Below are 6,680 nucleotides of genomic sequence, written 5' to 3'. Positions count from 1 at the left end.
TCACTTTTATTTGAAATTTTCCAAACTTTTCCTAAATTGTTTTTAGATTCTTTTATTGAGGATCATTAATAATGTTAGACTTAGCATGGTCTTGATGGAAACACACATTATTGAAGTTTTTGGATTGAAAAAATATGCAAACGTTAATTACCAACGGGGTTTCGGTAATTACCGATGAAATCGTCGGCATCAATAATCATATTTTTTTTTTCCAATTTTCCCACTTTTTTCCGATGTTTTGTTGGATTCTTTAGTTGAGGATCATTAATAAAGTTAGATTTAGCATGTCTTTAGTGGAAACACAGTATTGAAGTTGTCAGATTGAATTGCTTTGATTTGATGTAAAAAATTGTGAAATTTTGAAATTTCCATTTGTTCTACTTTTCAAAGCAATTCACCACAATTCAATCCGCCAATGTCGGTAATGTATATTTCCACCAAGAATATGCTAAATATAACTTTATTAATGATGGTGAATAAAAGCATTCACAAAAAGTTTGGAAAACTTGAGAAAATTACAAACAAAGTTGATTACCGATGGCCCATCGGTAATTACCGATGCAAACTGTCGGTAATCTATATAGGTCTCCATTTACTTGCTGAAAAATTACCGACGGTTTCATTGGTATTACCGATGAGCTGTAGGTAATTTACATTTGTCTAATTTTTTCAAAGCAAATCACCACAATTCAATTTGACAACTTCAGTAATATATGTGTCCACCAGAACATGTAAAATATAACTTTATTAATGATCTTGAACAAAAAAATCCACAAAAAGTTTAGAAAATGTGATAAAATTGAAAAAATGTAAATTACCGATGGTCCATCAGTAATTACCGATGAAAACTGTTGGTAATCCAATATGGGTCTCCATTTCATTGTTGGAAAAATTGCCGACGACTTTCATCGGTAATTACTGGGCCATCAGTAATTTACATTTATTCAATTATTTCAAAACAATTCACCAAAATTTAATTTGACAACTTTGATAATGTATGTTTCCACCAAGAACATGCTAAATATAACTTTATTAATGATCCTGAACAAAAGAATTTGTAAAAAGTTTGGAAAAAGTGAGAAAACTAAACAAATGTAAATTATCGATGGCTCATCAGTAATTATGGTTATTTGTAATCATGATTGTTTCTTCATCATGTGCATACAAATAAAGTTAAATTATGGATCTTAAACAAATCTAGTAAATGATATGAACCTCCTTATTTTACATACAACTTAAAATTTGCATGCTCAAAAAGCTCAAAGCTTCAGAAAAAGATTTCGTGGTGAAAGATGGCTAGGCATGGCATCTCCTTTCTTTCATGTGGATTTTTGGATTGTTGGGAGCCATGCTTTTGGAGCTTCCTTTACTTGTGGACTCCGGTTTGCTGCTTGCAAAATCAAGGATTATCAATGTTGAATGAGAGCTCATAGCTACATTCAAAATTTGTCAAAAGGAAAGCAGGACAATTTCTGGAAATTAAGCAGGGCTTGGCAGTCAATAATCATGGTTTAGATGGTTTTTTCCTTGTTGAATATGAGATGAAAGTGCAGGGATTAAAGAGTTGAACTGAAAGCATAATTAGGAGTTTGCAAATGATGTTTTCTTTGTTGTAGAACAAGTTGAATCTGATTGCTTCAAAATATCAAGCTGAGTGCATGGACGCTAAAGGATCAAACGAACCAAATCATCATTCCAAAGGTGAGTTGCCGTGAAATATGTTTCTACAACTTGTATTCTTAAATTTATTTTATTTTTCTGAAAATAATTAGCTTCTGTAGGTTGTTTTAAGTTGCACCATACTCCATACACATCATTGAATCTAGGGTTGATACTTTTTTTGCACCTTTATAGGATGTCATAAGTTATGAGCTTAAAGCAGAAACTTGACTAACAAGTCTATTGAGAGAGAAGTTGAGTAGTTGGGCTCATAGTTATTCTAAAGTGTAGGAAGTTGAGCAGTTGCAAGCTGAGCTTGCAATAGTGGTTAGAGGTAATGACGTCATCCTATATCAACTTCAAAATGCGATGGACAACCTTTCATGTGTCAATCACAAGTTGAAGGATCATGAACTGCAAGTAATTTTGGTTTCAGCTATAGACAAGAAATCAATGTCCATGCTAATTAATTGTCTTGCACTTTTATGTTACATTGTTAATTTATTACTGATGGCGTAAAGTTTGTCTTACATACATATGAAATAGTTTTCAAGAGAATACTTTTATTTCGTTATTGATTTACTATTTTATGGCTTTCTAACCTAAATATAATTGGGAGCATGAAAGGGTGGAGAGGAAAGGTAAAAGAATGTCTGTGGGAGGGTACATGTTCATTGGTTGCTTTGCTAGAAGTATAGTATTTAGTTTGCATATTATCTCTGGAATTTTACTGCCACAAATGGGCTCTTATGAGTTTCTACAATGGAATTACTTTGTACTCTTAATTAATGAACTTGCAGCAATTTGCACCATCCTTATTTTGCACTCTTAATTAATGAACTTGCAGCAATTTGTTGATTACTTTGTACTCTTAATTAATGAACTTGCAGCAATTTGTACCATCCTTATGTTTTTTATGACTTTACTGCATGTTGTGTAACAGATGCTTTAGAAGGACGAGAACATTAATCAGCTTCAATCTGACCTGAAATTGTATTGACAGTTGATACAGAAGTGCCCAACCAGAACCTGAAATATCAATTACTATTCTCTAACTTTGGCTCCTATCTCTTGACTAATTCATAATTTGCACAATACAGTATGTTACTTCCAGATAAATTTCTTCTTTACAAAACAAAATATTCTTACTATCAATCAATCTAAGATGTAAGGTCTAATTATATGCCAGACCTAATTCTTCTAGTTCAATTTAAATGTTTCAACTGATACAGGTTGGAACATGAGAAATAGAAAGTAATATAATTTGCAAATAAAAAAATCTCACCAAAAATAAAAGAAGAATTATAATATTGGAAGAAGAATGTTAAATAAGAACTACTCTTCATGTATTGGAATAAGAATGTATGCCTTCTTAAATATATTTTCACCCTTCTACCAATAAGAGTTAATCGTCATGTATTGGAATAAGAATGTATGCCTTCTTAAATATATTTTCACCCTTCCACCACCTTCTAAACTTAACAAAAATTTACCCCTGCATATCACAAGGAATTAGAAGATACGTTATACACCAGGATAGAGTGAGTCTTATTTGCAACTCCCAAAATAAAACACTTGAAAATCAAAAAGAAATTTAATAATACGAAGACAAACATATAATTAAATAATATTTGACAAATGGAATTTTCTTTCCAATAAATACTTTTAACCTTGAAGCAGCCAAAAATCACATTTATACCTCTTAATTTTGTTTTGTTCTTTCGAATATCCCTTGACGTAAATGATATGGTATGAATATCTGTTGAAATGATATTTGAATTGCCTCAACTACATAGTATAATCAGATCAACATTTACAAACCCCAAGAGGAAAAGGTCATATACTGCAACCAATAGTTAATATTGAATAATAAAGAGCAATCTCAACGAAAAAATAAAAAAATAAGGGAAATGAAAAACCAAAGGAAAAGTATGCCGACTACCTAGGAAGATACAGCCTCTTTCAGACATTAGTGCCCTTTCTTCCACAACTACCTTGAGATCACATAGCTTCATCAACAGTTTGATCATAACCAATTCCAGTTCCAAAATTAAAACTCGGTTTAATATCCCCAGTATCATTAGCCTCTATTGTCCCATCATCTTTAACAGTACCAACTTGCTTTAACAGCTTAAGCTTCACAAAATTTGTTAATAAAATTTTGTAAATCCAATCCTTAAAAGCCAAAATAATATTAATAATAATAGTAATAATAATAATAATAATAATTACACACAAAATCAATTTTTAAAGGCTTGGACTGCATTGTAAATAATTTACAATGAAGTGATAGAAAAATTTCGATTGGAGCGGACTTATCAAAGTAAACAATTTCAATTTTTAACAATAACAGATACTATAAAAACACTCTTAAAGATTTATGGTGCCATCTTCCAAACTGGAGCTTAACCACCATCATCCTGGCCTATTATTCTAGCTAGTTGATCAATTAGCTCCCTCTCTCTCTTGAAAAATCCTTTTTTTTTTTTTTTTTTTTGAGTTAAAAACACTTGAAATTTAACCATTGCAATAATATAAAAGCAAAAAAGAAATAAATAAATAAAATGAAAGTAGGAACGTTTTGGAATGAACAACCTTCTTTTTGAAAGGGAATTTACCATTAAAAGGTCTGGTGGCTAATATAGACAATGTGTGATTGTGTACAAGCTTCCCTGCCTTACTGTGCTTGCTCGAACTCGAATCCGATTTTCCAGCCGTTGATGTGTCTTCAGCTAAGCTACCTCCACTCAAATTCCTCTCAATACTATTCCAGAATACATAATATCCAACCAAACAAAAAAATGCGAGAAAAATAAAAATTAAATTAAATTATCTCTTTCACATAATGTAAATTAAAAAAGATATATTAGGAAAAAGAATGAGAACTAATTAAAAGAGAAATTAATTAATTGATTTAACCACCCAAAAAAGCGTTGGCATTGACATCTCTACGGGCAACTTCATCATCCAAAGACTCAGAGACGTCGCTGGAACTCCAGGAATGGCTTTGGCCACCGTTAGCCATCAGATTCTTAATGGAACTTTCCAGAAGAGTTTGATTTGGGAAAAGAGAGAGAGAATCAATAGGAATAGGCTTTCAAATATAAAGTTGTGGCTATACCTATATGGAAAACATAGTTAGGAGTGCAATTTCTCTTATCATGGTGTTGGGGTCGGTCTTACGGAGTAAGACTACGGTTTGTAATGATCAAACTGGCGACTTCAATGATATGGTGATCTCTCCCGTAATCTAAACTCTGAAAGAACATGTGGATGATTTTTTTGTTTTCATTAAGGGTTAAATAGAAAGAGAGGGGTAGATAAAAAAAATTTTGTAAGAGAGGATAGATTTTGTTACAGACCAAAATAGTGGACCAAAATAGTGGGTATTGGACCAAATTTCTCTTTTTTCTTTTCCCATTGGCCCAATATTCTAGATTGACATAACTTTGGACGTCTTTCAAATCCCAAGTCAGCTAAGCCCCTTTTAACTGCTGCCACCATTTCACTAGAAGCTACTTCATCTGTATTCGTACATCCAATAACAATTATGAAAAAACTCTTTTAATGATATAATTGCACCTAATATTTGATTTGAATCACTACTGTAAACATTAAATGCCTGCTTGCCAATTGAAGGCTTCCCATTAGTGTTTGCTCTGACCAATCAATCACTATTAGTTGCCTTTGCAATAAATATTTGTCTTCAAGTTTTTTATTTTCTCTATCCTCCACAGTCCCATATCCAATGGACCCTACCCACTCATTTCTATTTGTTCTTGATATGCAAAATGCATTGACACATGAATTCCACTTGCCTTTGTTTTATGATTTGGTTCTTCCACCATTAATGGCCACTTTGAATGCTCAAAACTAGCGTTTACTCTTTCCACTATTAGTGACCGCCTTGAATGCTCCAAATTAAAGAACAATGGAACCACCCGAGGGTGGTTGATCCTTGCCAGCTCTGCCAACTTACAAATAGTTGTGGAATGTTGAAATAAGCCACATTTCAAAAATCTTTTCATAACAACGAATCCAAGCAAAATCTTTCTCACCTTTGGCACAAAAGAGCCCAGATAGAATTGGGCTCTCAATATTGACTTCTACTCCAATATAGGATATTTCAAACGAGATAATTTTCCTTCTTTTGTTAGATCAAGCTCTACCACTCTACCAGCACCTCTTCCCATTTCAAGAACATTTTCGTTTGTAATGAAATTCAATGAAAGCCCATAAATTTGAATCCAAAAGTCAGTGCAATAGAAATCAGCTTCACGAATGGTTAGCTTTCTTCTTCAGATCTTCAAGATTAATTGCCCACCACTAACAATCCAAGGCCTTTTCTTCTAGACTTTTTGCTTATCATCTTTAATCTAAATAGGAAAATATTACTATATATTAGCTCCACTTAAAAATTTTGACTAGTCCTCAACACATTTCCTAGTATCATTTTTTTGCTCTAAGTTCTCTATCTAAACAAGGTTCTCAATAGTAGGGAGCTTCTCACCTTTTTCCCTTCTTCTTCATCAGGAATTAGGTTTTTTTTTTGAAAAGATTGATGAGGCTCGTTCATCTTGCTGACAATATCTTCAATTTCACTACTCTTTCCTCCTTCCATATTTAGTGATCAATAAATGAACAATCACCACACACACACAAATGAATACCCAAACTCACCCACAACACTGAAGAAAAATATAGAAAATCAAACCAATTCTTACCCACAGAATCTATAGGAAAAAGGTAAAAATCAAAACCAGAGCGATTGAATACAGAGAGTATTAAGCCTTGACATTCCAAGAGAGACAATAACTCATTAAGGAGACAACATGTTACAAGAACGATTACTTTAGTGGTGTTAGTAATTAATATTTTGAAGTTTTAAGACAGAAACGGAGTCATACATATTTTGACTCAGTTCCTTTTCGTTCTACTCTCTATCTTCTCCTTCAAATTGTTTCACTCTAGAGGTATGAGGATTTAAATGCATAAGCATATAAAAATTTTATAATGATCAT

General features: G+C 32.5%; 1 long non-coding RNA gene across 2 annotated transcripts; it reads right to left on the bottom strand.

Annotated features, from left to right (window-relative positions):
* Positions 1-2,706: 2,706 nt before the first annotated feature.
* Positions 2,707-5,087, bottom strand: LOC112491266 (uncharacterized). 2 transcript variants are annotated; one of them, XR_009634774.1, is made up of 3 exons: positions 4,278-5,087; positions 3,359-3,795; positions 2,707-3,154 (listed from the first exon to the last, which is right to left on the bottom strand). It is a non-coding gene; the product is annotated as an uncharacterized LOC112491266 (long non-coding RNA). The 2 variants fall into 2 exon arrangements; XR_007238273.2 differs by having other exon boundaries at positions 3,359-4,423; positions 4,582-5,087.
* Positions 5,088-6,680: the final 1,593 nt, after the last annotated feature.

Source organism: Ziziphus jujuba, chromosome 11 (genome assembly GCF_031755915.1).
Source record: "Ziziphus jujuba cultivar Dongzao chromosome 11, ASM3175591v1".
Classification (NCBI taxonomy): domain Eukaryota; kingdom Viridiplantae; phylum Streptophyta; class Magnoliopsida; order Rosales; family Rhamnaceae; genus Ziziphus; species Ziziphus jujuba.
This window is presented reverse-complemented; position numbering and strand designations above follow the sequence as displayed.